The sequence below is a fragment of the Solanum verrucosum genome, unplaced genomic scaffold, assembly GCF_900185275.1.
Source record: "Solanum verrucosum unplaced genomic scaffold, falcon-dt-bn FXZP01001106.1, whole genome shotgun sequence".
Classification (NCBI taxonomy): Eukaryota; Viridiplantae; Streptophyta; class Magnoliopsida; order Solanales; family Solanaceae; genus Solanum; species Solanum verrucosum.
The window spans coordinates 360,502-383,049 of NW_026019643.1; the positions used below are offsets into that span (position 1 = coordinate 360,502).

General features: G+C 36.0%; 1 protein-coding gene and 3 pseudogenes across 2 annotated transcripts in view; 1 reads left to right on the top strand and 3 right to left on the bottom strand.

Moving 5' to 3' along the window:
- Positions 1 to 22,548, bottom strand: part of LOC125826298 (uncharacterized) — a 445,897-nt gene that overhangs the window by 119,732 nt on the left and 303,617 nt on the right. The gene's annotated exons all lie outside the window — the stretch shown is intronic.
- Positions 412 to 1,022, bottom strand: LOC125826645 (uncharacterized; annotated as a pseudogene).
- LOC125828329 (probable protein phosphatase 2C 55) lies at positions 1,352 to 2,698 on the bottom strand (annotated as a pseudogene).
- Positions 3,606 to 4,485, top strand: LOC125828422 (probable protein phosphatase 2C 80; annotated as a pseudogene).

The window sequence follows — 22,548 nt, forward strand, 5'->3', positions numbered from 1 at the left end:
TACTGTTTTGGTGCCACTAAGATACTATTTTGCTTATTGTTTGAAGGAGAAAAAATTATTTCTTGTTTTTTGTTATATGTATGAAATAATTTTAACATTCTAGTATTTATGCAATGTTGAAGCTTTGGTTTGATCTTAAGTTCACTTTTGGAATCAATTTTTTACTATTTGCCTACAATTGAGAGTTGAGTTGTTTCTGTGAAGCTTTGTTTTTGTTTTAGTAGTACTGTTAGTTGTCTTTTTTGGCAATTGAGAGTTTGGTAGAACTCTTAAACCCAATGAATCATTCATTTCCAGAAAAGAGCATAGAAGTAAGACAATTTCAGACACAAGCAAATTCAAATTTTCATTATGGTAGGGCAAATAGAGGTATTCGATACCACACAAAATTATGCTTTATTACATATCATATTATGGCAATTTCATTTGGTTATTCTTCAACTTACCTACTTGGATTAGAAAACTAACATATATAACAACGACACAAATCATCAAACACCAAAGGAATTTCCCAAAAAATCAACAGCTTCTTTTATTCTTTTTCATCCCTTTCATCTTCAAATGATTATCTTTCAAATCGCCCATTTATTTTACATCGCCACCCATCGATCCTTTGAATTGATGTTGAGATTTTCATACCGAATTTGAAGACTTTCGACTTCATCCAAATGAATTTTCTCTTGTTTCGAATGCTCAATTGTCCATTGAATTCATGTTGGAACTCTCAAGCTTTTCCAATTGCATTTTAACATACTCGTAATTTTCTTCTAACTCCTTAGTCTTGTTCACCAATCACGGAAGAATAATCAAAGATCTTTCGTCAACTCTTTCCTTGTCTCTCCATAACAAAAATTGCAATTCGTGGCTTCATAGTAAGGACAAGACCAAAAAAAATTTCTCAGATTGCGATCTGACCAAGAGGTCTACATTTGTAATATGATTTCATGCTTGCATCGCACTTCAACATTGATCATCGAACCATTCTCATCCATACACAACTTATTCAACTCAGATTTTGTCATTGCTAACCCTAACATTTCTGCACAATTTTTGAAAGAAATTTATAATCATAACTGATAATCAACATGAAAAGGTCTAAAGATAAAGAACATACACAAAAATAACCTTACCTTTACAAATCAATGAGCACTTTGAGTCTGATTCTGAGCAATTTCAATTAAAATTTAAACTCAAATAGAAATGAAAGGGGACCCAAGAAGATTATGAGCATCAATAGAATAAAATGATAAGATAGTCCATCCAAACTCATGTAAGTGAATTTGATCAGGCATATTTTACATCATCAATAAGCATAAACCATAAATCATAAACCTTAAACCCCTAAATAGAACTATTGGGGCAAAATACGGGCAACTATGTCACGACCTTAGACTTCTACTAAGCACACCGTGCGGCACTTGACAACTCACTCACAAATCTTTCACGGTCTTGCAAGCTCAAGCAATTCATTTTGACACTAGAACGCTAAGAGATTAAACAAAGACACAAAATAATTACTTAAGAAGTCTTTTGTATTACTCAAGACTTGGAAGATTTGCCTTTCTTGCTTGATGTAATTACAAATGGGTGCCCCTCTATTTATACTACTCGCTAGGGGATAATTTTCAAATATTAATTATGTACAAGACCCTATTCTAAAATTCTCTACACAACTAGAAGATTCCAAGAACTTTTCATGCAATTCTATAGAATTCTAAGGTTTCTAAGAAATTCTCCTTATATTTCTATAATATTCCACTAAGGACTACTGTTCTTCCAATATAAATATTTCACATGGACAACCTTATGTCATGTAGCGTCTAAGTTGCATAATGGCGTGGCGGTCGGTCGTGACAACTATCACTATAATGTCATCATGCTTGCCACCAACACGATCTTTGCCAACTTTGAGGCAGTCTATGGAAAAAGGTGTATAAATACTTGTACTTTTTTATTTCTGCAGTGCATATTCTGCAATCTTTCGTGCTAACATCTTTGAAAATGTTCCCAGTTCGCACAAATCAACTAGCCCATCGTGTACTAATTTCTCCAACTCAGCGTCGTGAACGCTATCCAACAATCCATCTGTAGACATCATTATCACATCCCATGTTCTTACTGTAACTTTAATTTCTTGTGCCACACTTGGATCATCAAATTTAACAACATTACCTAACTGGAAAGGAGAATTGAATCCTTTTTTCTTAATGTCCGATTTGTAAACTATTACCCTGCCTCTTGTAACAATAAATTTGCTATCTTCAATGTGAACTGCGTGTACAATATCACACGTTTAAGTCAAAATACAAGCTGTTGACGAACCTTGACATTTCGTGTTTAAAATAAGCCTCGTTGAGAACCTCCATTGACTGAATTTTGTTATTTTGATCTTTCTGCTTGTGAATCGATAATTCAACATTTCTAACCAACCGTCTAAAATATTTTCCAGAATCGATATCCTTATACCCCCAACCACCAATGCCATCCGCTACACCTATGATTTATTCCTCTATACAAATAACATGTGCATCTTCCCATGAGGTGCTTTGTTAGATTTTGGTATGTAAAACGAGCCAGCCGCCATCTTTATCTTCAAATTTCCATTAATAAAACTTGAGACATTAGTACTCTCATCGAAAAAGTTTAGATCCTTGTCTATAACAATCTCGTCTATAGCATCTATCTCATTGATATTCATCTAGTCTATAGTAATTAAAGAAACTAGTAAAGAAGGGATAGAACCGAAAATTTATAAAAGGGGATTCAAAAAGAATTACATACTATCGCGCTTAGGATTTGGACGTTTGACCTAAAGCAATTATTGAATTACCTTTACAAAAATAATCAAATCTTGCGGATTTCTTCATGGAAATTCACTAGTTCATATATAAGGAAAATAAATAATATCATTTCCCGTAATCACGCAAAACGGCAAAACATTATATAGATACTGAATAACACCTTGAGATACTTGGTAATCTCTCAGTTTCAATATGTTTGACCAATTTGACTTGGCATGGAGTTAAACAAAATAAAGAAGATTTTTTAATCTTGTGATATAAAAATAAAGATATGTCAAATGTATTAAAATGTTCATTAATTTTGTGGTCTTAAACATATCATATGGAAAGTAGAAACTAAACAATTCCAAAAAAGTTTAAAATAAAGCAATAGTTTAGTTTCGACTTTCCATATGACATGTTTAAGACCAAAAAATTAATGGACATCTTAATACATTTGATATATCTTTATATTTATACCACAAGATTCAAAAGACTGTTTTAATTTCGTCAACTCTCTGCCAAGTCAAATTGGTCAAACAAATTTAAACAGAGATTACCTAGTATCTCAAGGTGTTATTCAGTGTCCATAAAATGTTGTGGCGTCTTGCTCAATTATGGAAAATGATTTATTTATTTTCATTATAAATGAACTAGTGAATTCCGATGAAGAAAAGCATCAAGAGTTGATTGTTTTTGTGAAGGAAATTCAATTATTGCTTTAGGTCACAAGTTCAAATCCTAAGCGCGGTAGAAATCAGGTAATTCTTTTTAAATCCCCTTATATAAATTTTTGACTCTGTCACTTCTTTACTAGTTTCTTAAATGGCTATAGACAGGATCGATATAGATGAGATAAATGTTATAGACGAGATTGATATAGATGAGGATCTAAACTTTTGGGATGAGAGTACTAATGTCTCAAGTTTTATTAATGGGAATTTCAAGATGAAGATGGTGTCTGGCTCGTTTTACATACCAAAATCTAACAAAGCGCCTCTCTGGGAGAAGATGCACATTTTATATGCATATAGGAAGAAACTATAGGTGTAGCAGATGGCATTGGTGGTTGGGCTAAAAAGGGTATCAATTCTGGAGAATATTCAAGACAACTGGGTAGAAACGCTGAATTATCGATTCACAAACCAAAAGATCAAAGGAACCAAATTCATCCAATGGAAGTTCTCAACGAGGCTTATTTTAACATGAAATGTCAAGGTTCGTCAACGGCTTGTATTTTGACTTTAATGTGTGATATTGTACACGCGGTCAACGTTGGAGATAACAGATTTGTTGTGAAAAGAGACGGGGTAGTAGTTTACAAATCAGAAATTCAGCAAAAAGGATTCAATTATCCTTTTCGGTTAGGGAATGGTGTTAAATTTGATGATCCAAGTGTGGCACAAGAAATTGAAGTTACAGTAAAAATAGGGGATGTGCTAGTGATGGTACAGATGGATTGTTCGATAATGCTCACGACACTGAGTTGGAGAAATTAGTATATGACGGGCTAGTGGATTTGCGCGAACTAGGAACATTTTCAAAGATGTTAGCACAAAAGATTGCAGAATATGCATGGCAGAAATCAGAAAGTAAAAGTATTTATACACCTTTTGCCATAGACTGCCTCAAAGTTGGCAAATATCGTGTGGGTAGCAAGCGTGAAGACATTATAGTGATCGTTGCCCATATTTTGCCCCGGTAGTTGTATTTAGGGGTTTAGGATTTATGGTTTGTGCTTATCGATGATGTAAAATATGCCTGATCAAATTCGCTAACATGAGTTTGAATGAACTTTCTTATATTTTTTTGCTGTTGATGCTCATAATCTTCTTGAGTCCCCTTTCATTCCTACATGAGTTTAAATTTTAATTCGTGTGTGGTATATAAAATATTTAGACTATCAAATTACTTATAAGTTAAATCTCATGATAAACGTTAAAAATAATTGGTTATATAGTAAACAGGTCAATGCTTTGTTTCCCCTATGTATATCAGAGTAGTCTACTTAGCAAACAGGAAAAATACAAAGATCTTTTGATCCATTAGAAATAATAGTTATTTGTTGACCCCTTGTCCTAGATGTTGTTTGGTCACTAAACCTAAAGACTGAGGAGTTAACTCGGATGGACTGGATCGAACCTAGGGAAACTCCTGGTCCTAGGGAGTGTTTCCCCTTTAATGAGCCCTACACTATACAAATCTGGATTAGTCAAGCTAATGGAAGGTATCGCTATGTACCGTTTGTGCTTCCACTGAATCATTGCTAATCTGCAAACTCAATTTAGCAGTACTAGTATCGAAATTTCTGCATATCTACCTCCGTGCCTATTTGCATTTCTAACTATCAAGCAACTTAAGGCTACAGCCACCTAATTTGTCACCCATTTATTTAACTACATATGCCTCATCTCCATCTAATTCCTCTGATTTTCCATTTAACTGTTTTGATTCTACCAAGGCTTCCCTTTTGGTAGCAATTCCATCATCTAAAGCTGAAGAAGATTCACTGTGACTTCCATCTGTTCTAACCTCATCACATTTCTGCACAAATTCACAACATATAGAGGCATTCAACTTTTCGTAGTGCCCTCATGACAGTCTTGGTATGCTTCCCTGAGTTTTGGACCGTTTTCCCTTGGTTACACACTTAAATGCATCGTCTGACGCAACATTTTGGTCCTTCCACCACTCCATGTTGACGTCTGACTTGGAGAGCCCTCCAACCATGATTCACAGCACATGTTGATCGAATCAGATTGTTAGCTGCATTTTCTTGTCTTTTAGGTACATTTCATGCCAATTCAATTCCTAAACACCCCACCCCCCGCACTCAAATACAGTTATTTTAATCTAAGCTCATTTTGAAGCAAAGACAACATTGGTGCAACCAGCAGAGGAAACACGTAAGGGGAAATATTACCTATAAAATCTTGATCAGTTATTACCATGACAATCCGAAATCAAGGAGGTCTCACCACATGCTAATGAAAAGAGATCTTACTAAACGTCACCTATCGTGAGTATCTGAACTGCATTATAAAATGGTGCAATGCCAAATGACGTCTATACATGAAATGTACGGTATGTAATAAGGCCGAATGAAATAAATAAATAAATGAACTGAAAAGAAACTGAAAGTACCCTTGTTATACCCATTTTAACTCGCGTCAAATAATGTACAACAAATTGGTGATTCCTAAATTAATTAACTTAAGGAGTCGCCACCTAATTATTTTTAGGGTAATTAGGACACCTAAATATTTAACTAATGTAATGCTAAATAAACTACAATTAATGGTCTACTTAATATATGTGATTCTAGTTAAGGGCTCTAGTTATCCTAAAGGGAAGAGATTAAGTATCCTATAAGATCCATTAAAAATGATTATTGATCAAACTTAGGTTAAATTTAAAAAGGTTTTGAAATAACTAAATAATTTAAAATATCTATTATAACTAGGTGCTAATTGGTTTTAGAAAGATAAAAGTAATATCGTGACTAGCTAACTTAAGTTATAAAATTAATCAAAAATATTAATTTCACGCGGGAACAATAAATGACTTTCCCAACATAAAAGAGGGTCAAATTAAAAGAAAAATCATTCATGAGTTTAAAACATTTTGTTTTAAAAAATTAAAAGAAATGCATTGATTTTTCATATTTGAAAGGAAAGAGTGATTTCAAGAAAAAACTTAAAAGAGTCTATTGAAGTCTTAAAAGAAACATGTTCCCATCTTTCGTGAAAATAAAAATATTTCAAAAGATTTGCTTTTAGAAAAATCTTTCTAAAAAATTAAACATCTTTGGACATACAACAAAACTTTTAAAAAAATATATAAAAGGCTCTGCCAAGTTTTTAACGGAAACTTAATAAATTTAAAAATGGACACAACGTGATTGAACGATTTAAAGTAGTTACCAAATAAAAGACTTTATTAGATAAAGATAACTGCTCTATTGTTGATTAAAGATTAACCCCAAGAATAACAACAATCTGAGGGAAAAAGATTTTGTTGAGATGATATTTGTAGAAGAGGATGGAAGGTTCTATTGTCCACGTCACCATAGTTTGTTAGAGTTAGTTACAGATAGCAGTTTTATAAATAGTTGTTACTCAATTGTAATACACAATTATTCATTCATATTCTATATACAATCGGAGATTTTTTCTTTGTTCTCCTTCAATGGAGTTTCACGGTTTTTCGTCATCTTAGCTATCATTTGCTCGTTATATCGATAGTTTCATCATGGTATCAGAGCCAATTTGCTCATGTTAGATCTCGTAATTCGTTCCTTTGTTCGATTTCTTGTTGTAGTTGTCGAAAGTTCATCAAATCTCTGAATTCAATTCACAATGGTGGAAGTTGCAGATCCCGCCAGTACTCCTGCAGGAAATAACATCATTGACGTAAGTAATCCTCTTTATATTCATCCATTTGATGGTCCTAGTCATTCTTTTGTTCAAGTAGAATTTCTTGGTACTGGATATAGATCTTGGAGAAGAAGTGTAATGAGGTCCCTCTCTGCGAAAAACAAGTTGGGTTTTATAAATGGTGAGTGTAAGAGGCATGCACTCAATTCCCCTCAATATCGACAAATGGAGAGATGTGATAATATGGTTATGTCTTGGATCTTGAAGTCTCTTGGAAAGGAAATTGTTGACAGTGTAGAGTATGTGTGTGATGCAATGGAGTTGTGGAAGGAATTAGAAGATAGATATGATCAAACGAATGGAGCAAAGTTGTATCAGATCCAAAAGGAAATAAATGATTTGAGTCAGGGAGTGCTTGATATTACTGTCTATTAAACTAGAATGAAGAAGATGTGGGAAGAATTAATGTAACACCCCAGAGAATTTTTCGAACTAAGACTCGAGCCGTCCTTCATGTGGAGTGAGATTTTATCGAGGAATAAAAACTTCTTGAGTGTTAAGTTAAGGTCCCTAGATGTAGCACATTGAGTTCCAAGAAGAGTTGAATTGGAAATATTCATTTTTGGAAAGAATTCAAAAATCTGGAAAATTTGGCTAAGTATGGGAAAAAGGTGAGTTTTTGGTCAAACTTTGAGCAGTTGTAACTCCTATCTCAGAATGATTTAGGCGAATTTCCAGTTATTTCTGGAAAGCCCTTGGAATGATCTTTCCAACGCCGCCGATTTTGCTCGATTCCGAGTTTGTATGAGTGAGTTATGCCCTTTGGAAGTTGGGCTGTTGGCACAGTCGCACAGGGCAGTTTAGTCCGAAAATTTTAAGGGTATTTTGGTCTTTTCCCTAGACAATTCTTTTGGTTATATTGAGGTGTTAGACTGATTTTAAATCAGTTTTCCCTTTTTAAAAGTGAGAGTTAGGATTTTGGAGAGGAGAGAAAGAAGAGGAGAAAGAGAAGAAGAAGCAAGGATTTCGTCAAGATCGTCGTGGTTTTTGTCGGGGGTGATCCCTATTAAGGTATGTGAGATCATTGTGTTGGGTTGGTTCTTTCCCCCACACGCCAAACTCATTTTTAATTCCGAGAAAGATTTGTTGTGGTTGTTAAATTCTTGTGGTTGTGTTGTTGAATTTCTTGTTGGTTTAGTACATGTTTCCGGTTGTGATTTTGAGTTGAGTCTATTGTATATTAAGGGTCTTTATGATTCTAAGTGTTTGCTACTGGAACCTTTGAGGTTGATAGGGTTTAGAGTTGGAAAGAAACAAGGGGAAAAAGTTGGATTTTTTGGGGAAAAGGGCTGGAGTGTCGCGCCAGCCAGCGCACCCCAAAAAGGGACGCTGAACTTTCCCGTTGGGGCAGAACGCCCAGCAGGCCCTTCTGAAGTTTGAGGGCTGGCGCCCCGCACCTCTTAGAGCGCCAAGGACGCCAATCCTTCCCTTTACCATTCATTTCCCACTTTTTCATACATGTTCTAATTGTTCCTTGGTAAAGTACCTATGGTTTATAGTTGTTTTCAATACTCTAAGGTACATCTAAACATCCCGAACTCATCCATAAACTTGTGATCATGATCCTTGAATCCATAATCCAATTCAAGGAAAGTTAGGATCCAAGTCAAGTGAAGTTAAGAGGTAAGTCAAAGCAAGTTTTTAAAGTGTTTCAAGCAAAGTTTCTTAAAGTTTCCAAGAGTCTTTATTGAATGTTTTAACTTCGAAGTTAAGAGTTTCAAGTCAAGTTAAGAGTTTCAAGTTGAGTTAAGAGTTTCAAGTCAAGTCAAAAGTATCGAGTTTCAAGTCAAGTCAAAAGTTAAGAGTTTCATGTTAAGTTAAGAGTTTCACATCAAGCCAAGAGTTTCAAGTAAAGTAAAGAGTTGAGTTCATTTTCTCAAAAGTTATTAGGGAACTAAGTATTTCCCAAAGAAGTTGATAAATGTTTTCACATTTGAGCAAAGAAAGGCAACATTGATTCCAAAAGAGCCTTTGGGCTAAGCTTTGAGTAATTATCTCAAACTAAAGAAAGAAGTTATTTTAAAAGCATGAGCCAAAGTATTTTTGGGAGTAGTATTGAGCATCGAATTGGGGACACGAGTTCATATTAACTCAACTCTCCATAAGAACCATGTAGCCAAACATGGGATTTCTCGGGTCATACTTTTTAGATGATCACGAAAGTTAAGCCAGTGGATCCACTAAGCAAAAGCAAGGTCCTATATCGATGGCAAGGTATAGGATGGTCCTTGGGCAACGTGAGGTAAAACGTTGTATCATCACTATGGCTCATAGTGGTGGTTGTCTGTTAAAGAACCTCCCACAAAAGTTATATTACTTTTATATAAGTAAAGTTGAGTTTATTATCGTTTTATCTTTAACAAACTAAGTTGTTTATACTATTTTACCAGTTTTATATATATATATATATATATATATATATATATATTACATGCGTCTTATTGCTTTATATTGAGTTCAGTTATTCAAGAGTCGAGTATCCATAGTTGAGTATCTATCTCTGAGTTGAGTATCTATCTCTGAGTTCAGTATCTATCTTCTGAGTTGAGTAAGTTTGAGTAATTTTGAGTATTCCTTGAGTTGAGAAAGTTTGAAAAGAGGTAAGTTATTCAGTTTATTCCAGTTTTTCTTCTAGCCTATGTTGTTTAGCTTCCCAGCTTACATACTCGTACATTCCACGTACTGAGCCATTTGGCCTGCATATTCTTATGATACAGACACAGGTATTCAGGATCATCAACAGAAGATTTGTTGATACATCCGGGAGTTCCAGTTAGCTATGACAAGCCTCCTTGCTTCCGGAGGATTTCATTTACCTTTCAGTTGCATCAGTTGTTAGGAGGTCGTGGGTCTTGTCTCGGCTTCCATCTTTATCAGTTAGAGGCTTCATAGATAGATAGTAGAGTTTCAGAAGTCTTTTCATTTATTTTGTTAAATGTTTTGAAGACTAAAGTTGCCTTTAATGGCGAGTTGTATATATATTCTAGTATACAGAGTTTTCTTTTGAGTTAAAGATTTGTAAAGTTAAGTTTATAAACTCTTATTCAGTTTTAAGCTCTTGTATGCATAAGTTAGTCTTCCGCTTGGAGTCAGTCAGGATGAGGGTTCGCTTGGGGACCAGCAATGGTCTTCGAGTGCCGGCGACGTCCAGGGTGTAGGCTCGGGGCGTGACAATTAAACAATCTGAATGCCAAGGATCAATGTAGCTGTGTGTGTAGCTGTGGAAGAAAGGAAAATATACATAAGGCAAAACAGGACAGGAGGCTAATTCAATTTCTCATGGGATTAAACGAAGTTTATACTATCTTTAGAGGGAGTATATTGATGATGAATCCCTTGCCATCTATGGCTCAGGATTTTGCCCTTTTAGTTCAGGAGGAAAAACAAAGGGAATTCAAGCCAAGTAATCAAATGTTTGCAGAAGGAAGTTCAATGAATTCATCCATGATTCTTTCTGTGAATGCTAGCTCATCAAGTTCCTCAAATGGAGGACAACAATTCAGGACAAATTTTTCCACTTCTAGTAACAACAATGGCAGATCAAGACCTTATTGTGAACACTGCAGAAGTCCAGGGCACACCAAAGACAGATGTTATAAGATGCATGGTTATCCTCAAACTAACAATCAGGGGAATGGACAAAATAGATATAACAATACTCCAAATCAGATATCCCAGTACAACTCCAACCTTAGTCAATCCCACAGGTCTGCTAAAGAAAATGGAATAGCAACCAATGTTTTTGGGATGGACACTACACAAACTGCAGGAGATGTTGATGGATCTTCAAGTGGCATTGGATCTACTAGTGGTGGTTCTGTTTTTACCAGTGATCAGTATGGACAACTCTTGAACTTGTTGCAGCACTTTCAGCTAGGTAATGGAGAAGCTAAAGGAAACCATGTTACTAGTGGTGCAGCAAACTTTGCAGGTATGATAGCTTGCAGCTCTTCTATTGATTTTGACAAACATTCATATGATTGTCTCAAAACAAAGACTGATTTATGGATAATAGACTCAAGAGCCACACATCACATGACTTTTAACAAAAACCACATGTCTAATATCCTCATACTGTCACACCCTATGTTGGTTAGATTACCTAATGGATATAAAGTAAAAGTAACTGAAGTTGGAACTGCAAAACTTTCCTCAAGGATCACATTACATAAAATCTTTTTTGTCCCTTCATTCAAGTATAACTTGGTTTTCGTAAATTCCTTAGCAGTCCAGCTTAAATGTGTTGCTTCCTTTTCTAATTCATCTTGTGTTCTGCAGAGCCCTTCAATGAAGAGGCCTCTGGAGATTGGTAAGGTGCATGAAGGACTTTACCTTCTTTGTTCAAGGTGTCTACAGAAGAGTTGTTCTATTGCTTCTCCAAGGGATTCAGATAAATGTAGCAGTCCAAATAGTGTTCTCCCCATAGGCTGTCAATGTTTTTCCCATTCTTGTTGTTGTAGTCCTTCAAAGGCTTCTTTTTCATGTCATGCAACACCATTTGTAATGAACACTACTCCAGTTGTATTGAATACTATTCATAATAAAAGTGCTTCTGTTTCCTTACCTAAATTGTCTTGTATATCTAATATGTCTCATAACGCCAACAGTAACATAGATCTATTGTGGCACCAAAGACTTGGTCATGCTCCATTTGGAAAAATGAAGAGTCTATCCTCCATTCCAATAAAGTTCTCACCCAAACAATCTTTTACCTGCAATATATGTCCTATGGCAAGGCAAACCAGACTATCTTTTCCACCTAAAACTCATACAACTACCAAAATATTTGAATTACTTCATGTTGATCTATGGGGGCCATATCATGTGGCAACTCATGACAACTTCAAGTATTTCATTACCTTAGTTGATGACTTTAGTTGGTGCACTTGGACACATTTGTTGACCTGCAAGAGTAATGCATTACACATCATAAAGGCTTTTGTCAACATGGTTGAAACTCAATTCCACACTACTATCCAAACTATAAGATTAGACAATGGCCTAGAGTTTGTTAACAATGAATCTATTCTTTACTTTCAGTCTAAATGTGTCCTACATCAAAAATCATGTCCCTACACACCACAACAAAATGGTGTAGTAGAGAGAAAACACAAGTATCTCTTAGAAACTGCAAGAGCACTTCTTTTCCAGTCTAAATTGCCCATAAAATACTGGGGGGAATGCATACTCACTGCAACTTTCATCATTAACAGGCTACCATATGCTACCTTCCAAAATAGGTATCCATTCACATTGCTTTACAATCAAGAGCCTAAATATTCTCACATGAAAAGTTTTGGTTGTCTGTGCTATCCCACCACACCTAAACCTCATAGAACCAAGTTTGATCCAAGAACAACCCCTCATGTGTTTATAGGTTATCCTTTTGGAACCAAAGGATATAGAGTGTTAAGTCTGGCCACTCACAAGATTTCTGTGTCAAGAGATGTTATTTTTCATGAAACAGTGTTTCCTTTTTCCATAAGCAGTCAAGCCACTAAGTCTCATCATGGTCCTCAGCTTGATAAGTTTATTGATTTTTCTACTTCTATAGTTGATCAGTCCACCTCAATTCCTTCTGTTCAAATTCACAATGATCTTGAGAGAAGTGGACCTAAAAATGTCAATGTGCAATGTGATCCTGAACACATAACTGTTGAATCTTCACAGCCTTCTCTTGTACCACCTGTTAGAAGATCATCTAGAATCACTACAGTACCCACTTATCTTCATGACTACCAGTATAATACACATCCACCATATTCATTACATGCCTCATTTTCAAACCACCATTACATTTCCTCTGAAGTATTGTATCTTGATAGTCAGTCTCTTGTATTGAATATATCCCATGACTGTGAGCCATCTTCATATAATGAGGCATCTATGGACCCTGGTTGGCAGGCAACTATGACACAAGATTTATCTGCCCTCAATGGTAATAATACTTGGGATCTACTACCTCTACCCCTTGGCAAAAAAACTATTGGTTGTAGATGGGTATACAAGATTAAACACAAGGTTGATGGTAGTGTTGAGAGGTATAAAGCTAGGCTAGGTGTTAAAAGGGTACACTCAACACTTTGGGATAGACTACACAGAAACTTTCTCTCCTGTGATCAAAATGACCACTGTAAGAGCCTTAATTGCTACTGTTGTAAAAAGGCATTGGAATATTTATCAACTAGATGTAAACAATGCTGTTCTTCATGGTGAGCTACATGAGAAAGTGTATATGGACACTCCACCAAGTTTAGAGATTCCTACAAAGGGATTGATGTGTAAGCTAAACAAGTCATTATATGGTCTCAAACAAGCCAGCAGGCAATGGTATGCAAAGTTGTCTGATGCCCTCAGTTCAAAGGGTTACACCCACTCCTTAAATGATTACTCTTTGTTTTACAGAAAAAAGGGTGCCTCCACTATGTTCATAGCTGTTTATGTAGACGATATCCTACTAACAGGAACTGACCTTGAAGAAATTGATAGTCTCAAAGGATACCTCCACAACCATATCAAGATAAAAGACTTGGGTAACCTACATTACTTCTTAGGCCTGGAGATTCTTTATACTGATGTTGGGCCTCTCATTTCACAAAGAAAGTTTGTCCTAGACCTTCTGAGAGAATACCATTGTTCTAAGTACTCTTCTCTTAGTTCTCCACTGGATGCAACAGTTAAACTCAAGGCAAATGAGGGGAAGCCTATTTCAGATCCCAGTACATACAAAAAATTGGTTGGTAAGTTGAATTTTGTTACCAATACCAGACTGGACATTGCATATGGAGTACAACATCTTAGCCAGTTTATGCAAAATCCTAGAAAGCCTCACATGCAAACTGCATATCACATGCTCAGATATCTTAAGAAAGATCCCACATTAGGACTGCTTATGACCTCTACTGATGACTATAATGTTCGAGCCTTTTGTGATTCTGACTGGGCATCATGCTGTGATTCCAGGAAATCTATTACTGGATACATTGTGCTACTTGGTTCTAGTGCTATAAGTTGGAAGTCCAAGAAACAAGAAACCATCTCACTCTCTTCAGCTGAAGCAGAATACAGGTCTCTTAGGAAAGTAGTTGGTGAATTGGTCTAGCTAGATAGATTGTTTGAGGAGCTTACAATTTATAGAAGTGGTCCATTTCTTGTTTATTGTGACAGTCAAGCAGCCTTACACATTGCCAGGAATCTTGTGTTCCATGAGAGAACCAAACACATTGAGATTGATTGTCATTTTGTAAGAACCAAGCTCCAAGAAGGTCTTATTTCATTGCATCATATTGGAACTGATCATCAACTAGCTGATATCCTCACTAAGGCACTTACAGGAATCAAACATTCAGCTGTTTTAGACAAGTTGGGTGTGTTGATCCCATCTCCAACTTGAGGGGGGGTGTTGAGATGATATCTGTAGAAGAGGATGGAAGGTTCTATTGTCCACGTCACCATAGTTTGTTAGAGTTAGTTAGTTGTTGATAATTAGAGTTAGTTACAGATAGCAGATTTATAAATAGTTGTTACTCAATTGTAATACACAATTATTCATTCATATTCTATATACAATCTGAGATATTCTCTCTGTTCTCCTTCAATGGAGTTTCATAGTTTTTCGTCATCTTAGCTATCATTTGCTCGTTATATCGATAGTTTCATCAGATTTCACATAATACATATCAGCAAATATCAATAAAAGCAAACATAATAACGACTAAAGTAGAGTAATTTTCCGGATTTTCATGGCTGTTTTTGCCATTTCAGTTCGGATGAGTTTCGAGGAAGCGAGAGGCACATAGGGAAAGGGAGGATGCACATTTTCAAAGTCTAGCGGCGGCAAGAGACAATGCGGTAGCAAGAGTCTTTCGTGGAGACTCCATTTTTGCGTGTACGTGTACAAGAATAAGGATTAGAAATGCAACTTAACTGTTCGGTGATGCAAATATACATTTTAATTATTCAACTGCAACATAAATACCTTGACAGTGAGCATAAAGTAAATTGTAACACCTAACCAACCAATACGTACATTCTTCTATAACTTTAGGTTGATGGAAGAAAAGAAAATTCCTTTAACTAATATATTCATGAGCATGCTAGGACAACAAACAAACATCTCATCTAATCAAGTTTTAAAATTAAGCCAAGGTAACTTTTATCGTCATTAAATTGGTAATAATCATCACAACACATTAGACAAGGAAACAATAGTTTCACGTGAACAAAATATATAAACAGATGTATCCATTTAATATCAAAGGCCTATATATGAGAAAGGGTGTTATATATAGGAAACATATCTGTGTTCTGCAAATTATTTTCTCTTAAAGGGGCCAAGTCTCATAATAAAAGTTATGTTAATCCAAGTAAACAAATAGACATCTAACTTTAAAGGGAAAAGGTAGAAGTACCTCCCTAGACTATGACCCAAATTTCAGAGACACACCTTAACTAAACTAAGGTCCTATTACCTCCCTGAACTCATTTTATTTGTAATTTTGTACACCTTTTTTTTATTTACGTGCATCCAAATATATCCCACACGCCTCAACTGCGTGGAGTCACGGGGTGTGCCACATAATCCAAAAGGTGTACAATATTATATATAAAATGAGTTCAGGGGTAGTAGGATCTTAGTTTAGGTAAGGGGTGTCCCTGGAATTTCGGTCATAGTCTGGGGATACTTGTGCCTTCTCCCATACTTTAAACGATGGCACAACTTTATGTGAGAAAAAGATTTTTTTTTTATAACCTCAAAACACAATGACGTGTTCAGGCGAAAGAAAAAAGAAGAAAAAGGCTACATTGTTTATACTAACAAATGTATCGAGTAGAAAAAGCAATTTTCTTTTAGGATACACCTTACGACATCTAGAACAAAACGTAGAGCTCAAAAGAATCGGCAGAAGAACATTTACTCAAACACTCAACCAATATTCTTTTTCTTTTAATAGAGCCACCATCTATAATGTGGATTCGTATGTGCACATGATTTAAATCACGACTTTTATGAAAAAGAGTATAAATTGCAAATCATGTTTCACAACAATAAAAAACATTTTCTCCAGATTTGCTAAAATAGCATTGCTAACTTATTTTATCCTTTTAGATACCAATTTCAAAGAAGAACAAGAGTATAGCAAATTCTAACTAGTCTCAATTCGACGAGCAACAAAGTTAATCACATATGTGATGAGTTGACGAACCAATAATTTTTCTGTTAGGATTTCTGCTTTCAATTAGTCATATAGCATACTAAAAACATAATATAACAAATACTTGAAACAAAAAATTAACAAATAGCAAGACATTCAAAAGACTATTTTTGCTCTATGAATTAAATAAGGTGATAGAGGAGAAACACGGACCTTCTCAGGGACAACGAATTAGTGCTTTTGAGTCATATACTCCGCTATCGATCCAGACAGATTTTCCAAAGGATGTAGCAAAGAACTTTAGTCAAAAGAAACCCATATTTCATTTGGAAGTGCCTAAAAATGTTCAACTCAACTCAATCCTAGAAGGCCCAAGGGCTGGGGCGGGCTAGCCCTTATTTTTTTTCTTTTTTTTTCATATTTCTTTTTCAAACATTAAATTCTATACATCACGAAATGAGAAGATTTTCAAATCAAATATGACAAATAATGGTGTTGTTTCAGTAAGACTAACAAAAAATCTAGTGTGATTAGCATGTATCTAGGATACTAGATACGCGAGATACATGTATTTGGTATGATGTATCCCAGATACTCTAGCGAGATAAGAGAGTGATGAGTGAGGTGGAAGGGAGTCGAAGGTGTGTCTATGTATTCTAGATACATGCGAATTCACTTGGATAGAGTGTATCTAGAACAAATTAACTGAATTTTGAATTTATGTATTTTGAGATACATGTATCTAGATGTACAAAAATCTGAGAAGATTAGTAATATAACAACATAGCTTGAATTTAAGTAATCAGTTATATACTAGTGAGATTGTTGTAAGTTACCCTTAAATAAATAATTACCCTGACCCGACCCAAATCAAGCCTCAAGGGTCAAGGGCTTATATTGGTCGGGCTTATAAGCCCTAGTTTTAAATGGGATTGAAAAATCATATCTCAACCCTACCTCAATAACGGGTTGGATTGGGTCGGCTAAGCCCATTTTGATGGCTCTAAGTGAGAGCAAGAGAAGGGTTCAGGGTATTTTTGGTAGATCAAGTTGAATTTGGGTAGAAAGGAATTATTTTTTTGAGAAAATTTTCAAAACGTCAATACTTTAGCATTTAATAAAACCTCTTGTCAACATTTTCAATATTTATATTTAAAATGTCAATATTTCAGTTAGTTATTCTTCTAATTTATTTATTTTTTATTTGTTTGATTTGAAAGAATACAATTATTTAATAACAGAAAGGAGAAAATCACGGAAAAAATATTTGAACATATTACTTAAAATTCTCATCACTTACAATTTCAAAAGTAAATGACTAGGGCACCAATCCCCTTCTTCATCAAATTTCGAATATATATTTTTAACATTCCATTGATTCAAAAATGGCTATGGAAAGTTTTGATAATTGTAAATTGTTCCTGCTATGAACTAAGTGGGAGCATTAGTTTTGCTGGGTAGTTTTAATTTTAATTTGTTTGAATGAAAATAAGAAGGAATATGGAATGTTTGTAGAAATAATTTCTTTGGAATTTTAGTGCAATCGAAGAATCCATTTGATAAATATTGTATGTGTTATCATTTTGATAAATTTGTATCCACAATCTGAAAAAAAATCGTTTTGATAAAGTATTTGGCTAGTTGTTTTTGTTTTCTGATATCCATTACCGGATAAACTATAATAATTATAGTGTATATTATAATTGGTTGTTTGACATACAAAGTTATGATAATTGTAGTGTATTTGTAAACATATTTGATAAAGATACAAATACATGGGCATTTATGTAATATAATTTTGATCACTGAGATATAATTATTTACACAAAGATATAAGTGTGAACGTAAATACATGAATTTATTAATATTGAATACAAATATTGTTAAACAAACGTGAGTCTCTATTATGTTTGTAACACCCCGTATCCTAGACAGATCAGATTGCAGATTTCAGAAGCTACATGTTCTACCGACGGGCACCACCTACGGACTGTGGGGTGACCCATGATCCGTCCTGGTGGTTTGTGGATGACCACTTGTAGCCCCTCCCAGACGGCCCTGGAATTTTTGGCCAATTCTAGACATACGCTAGGACCTACGGACCGTAGGTCAGACCACGGTCTGTGGTCCAGGGCCGTAGTTCAGACCCCCATTATTCAACTCCAGTAGGCGAACGGCGGCCAACCAGCACGGTCCGTCGGTCTGGTATGTCGGTGACCCCCGACAGTTTTTAAGTCATGGATCATTTGGTCTTTTCCCTATGCGTTGGACCCCTAAACTACGTAGTTTTTGTCAATTTTAGCCTAGTAACTAAATTAGACTTTACCCAAGTCAACTCATTCTCCTAAAATTCATCAAGTTGAATAAGAAGAAGGAGAAAGAGTCGACCATGCCCTAGTCCAAGAACGCAACAGGTTTTCATCAGTTTCAGTGCCGAAATCGAAAGATTTCTTTATGGAATTCGTCACCAGGTATGTGTGATTTCACTAGTGGGTTCCTTTCACCCATTAGGTCCCTAGAATCAGATTCTTGATTCGCTTAATATTATCTAGACCTAGGGTTTCTAGGATTTCAGCAGATCACTATGAATTAGTTACTTTAATGTTCCTAATCAGATTTTCATGTTTTTTGTATGCTTTTGCATAGATTCCTTCATAAATACAGAACCCTAGCTATGTAGTTCTTTTAGTTCATGAATTACACATGCTAGGTCAGATATTTCAGATATACATGCCTCAGATTTGAATGTTTCATTATGAGTACATTAATGTTGCATTTTCAGTTAACATGTCAGTATTTTGAGCTATTCAGTATTACAGAAATTCAGTCATAATGTGTTATTTACATAATCAATTGGGAGAAGCTTAATACCGAGTGGACTAGGGTCAGTCACCCTCAAGTCTCATAACTACGTGCTACATAGGTTGTAAGTCCCCTCTGTGGGCATTATTTTAGTGATCACGACAGTCATGCCTTTATACCTCTGGCAGGGTATATTGGGTCCTCTCGATGGGGCATATACATCGGACACCACATTTAGCTCAAGTGATATGTCGGTTATTAGTAGCTCCCTTACAGTCAAATTCTATTGCATTGACCACATTATCAGTTATAGTCAGATTTCAGTCTCAGCATGTTATAAACTTGGTCATTACATTCAGTTAGCTCATGTTCAATAGTTGCAGTATAGTATCATGATTATCTTATATCATTGTCAGTTATATACTTTGTTCCGTTATGTTATTATTCAACTTTATTCTATCATGCATGTTCAGTACCTTTTAATTACTAACGCATACTCTACGCTACATTTTCTTGTGATGTAGGTTCAGGTCCTCAACTTCCAGATCACGCATAGGTCCGTTCCCGATCTTCAGCTCAGCAGTATCAGTGGTGAGTCCTCATTCTCCGAGGACGACATACATGTTTCCTTTGTTTTTAGTTTTAGTTTAAGTTTTGCTAGAGTTAACTAGGACATGTCTCAGCATCTCTAGTCAGTTAGAGGCTTATTTCAGACATAGTTAGATTCAGCTTTAGATTCGAGTTTGATACTTCAGTTGTTTATCAAAACTCATAGTTTCTCTTTATACAGGCAGTATTGGGTATTCCCCATCATTTCAATTATTTCATGATTTAACTTCCGCACAGTATTTGTTAAGTATGCTTATGATATGCCAGCTCAAGGTTAGCTTGGGGTCACTCGTGATCCTAGGTCCCGTGTCCACGTCAAGAGGGAGCCTAAGGGCGTGACAAACTTGATATCAGAGCATTAGGTTTAAGTATTCTAGGATATTTGAAAATCCGCACTAAGTAGAGTCTTTTTCATGGGTGTGAAGTGCACCACATCTAATGAGAGGGAGGCTACGAAGTGTTTTATGAAAAACTTCACTTTTTTTCTACTCTTATCATGCGTGAGGTATGATCCAACTTCTCATTTCTAACTCATTGTTATGCATTTCAGATCATGCCTCCTCGTGAAGCTTACCAAAGGAATGTTAACGCAGTTCCTCCAGTCCTAAATCAGGAAGTTTCGAATGTAGAGTTTCGAAACGCTATCCAACTGTTGGCTCAGAGTGTGACCAACCAGAATAACCAGCAGGTTCCAGTTTCTGCAAATGCTAATCATGGGTCGACTACAGCCAGGGTCCATGATTTTGTTAGAATGAATCCTCCGGAGTTTTTAGGGTCGCAAGTTGGAGAAGATCCCCAAAACTTCATAGATGAGGTCAAGAAGATCTTTGAAATGATGCAGGTAATTGGGAATGATAGGGTTGAGTTGGTATCTTACTAGCTAAGGATGTGGCTCACATTTGGTTTACTCAAGGGAAGGAAACAGGTGTACAGATGCAGCTCCTAACACTTGGGAATGATTTAGTGAGACTTTTCTGGACAGGTTCTTCCAAGAGAGTTGAGGGAGGCTAAAACTCAGGAGTTCATCAATTTGAGGCAAAGTAACATGACAGTTCAAGAGTATGGACTCAAGTTCACCCAACTCTCCAGGTATGCTCCTCTCATGGTTGCCGCTTCCAGGGCTCAAATGAATAAGTTTCTATATGGAGTGTTAGACTTAGTGAAAACCGAGTGCAGAAATGCTATGTTGCTGGAAGATATGAACATCTCTAGGCTCATCACTCATGCTCAGTAGGTTAAAGGAGATAAGCTTATGGAACAGGCTAAGGAAAATAAGAAGGCTAGGACAGACAACTATGAGTATTCTCAACAGAAATCGGGTGGTGGAAATCACTCGCAGATTTAGCATAAATCTTCATCCCCAGCACCTTCATCAACTAGTGTTCCATCTTTCAGGTTTCGACAGGATCAGAAAGGTAGGGCATCAGGCTCTAAGTCTCGGGGGAGTGTTTCGAGTACTAGGACCTACCTAACTTATCGTAAGTGTGGTAAACCATCCGAGCGAGTGTCTTGTAGGAAAGAAATAATGTTTTGGGTGTGGTCAGTCTGGTCACAGGTTGAGAGATTGCCCTTCTAAACAGGGTCAAAAAGGTAATAGTGGTAGAACTCAGTCTACAACTACAGCAGCACTAGCAGGTCGCCCAACTCAGCAGGGTAACTCATCTGGTACAGGTGGCCGTCAGCACCAAAATAGGTTGTTTGCTCTTCAGGATCTCCAAGATCAGAAAGATTCTCATGATGTGGTCACTGGTACGTTACGAGTCTTTAACTTAAATGTTTATGCTTTGTTAGATCCAGGGGCTACTCTTTCCTTTGCAACTCCTTATATAGCAGTCAAATTTGATGTTAGATCAGAAACTCTCTCAGAACCCTTCTCAGTCTCTACTCTAGTTGGTGACCCAGTTATAGCTAGACGGGTATACATAAATTGCCCAGTCAAAGTCTCTCAGAAAGTCACCTAAGCAGATCTTGTAGATTCAAAAATGGTAGTCTTCGATATCATTCTAGGCATGGACTATTTACATTCCTATTATGCCTCAGTCGATTGTAGAACTAGGATCGTTTGTTTCCAATTTCCAGATGAACCAATCTTAGAATGGAAGGGTAGTAGCTTAGCGCCTATGGGTCGATTCATTTCTTATCTTAAGGCTAGAAAAATGATTTCCAAGGGGTATATCTATCATCTAGTTCGAGTTCAGGATTCAAGATCTGAAACCCCAACTCTTGAGTCAGTTCCAGTGGTCAATGAGTTCCCAAAATTATTTCCAGAAGATCTTCCCGGAGTTCCTTCCAAAAGGGAAATTGAATTTGGAATTGATCTCCTTCCATATACCTAACCTATTTCTATTCCTCCTTACAGAATGGCTCCAATTGAGCGTAAGGAATTGAAAAAACAGTTGAAAGACCTTCTAGATAAGGGCTTCATCACACCCAGTATTTACACATTGGGTGCATTAGTGTTATTTGTGAAAAATAAAGATGGATCTCTCAAGATGTGCATTGACTATCGATAGTTGAACAAAGTCACAATCAAGAATAAGTACCCTATCCCCAGGATTGATAACTTGTTTGACCAACTTCAGGGTGCTAGTCATTTTTCGAAGATAAACCTCAGATCCGGTTATCATCAACTCAGAGTCAGAGATAGTAACATTCTGAAAATAGCCTTAAGAACTCGGTATGGTCATTATGAATTTGTAGTTATGTCATTTGAACTTATCAATGCTCCTACAGCTTCATGGTTTTGATGAACAAAGTGTTCAAGCA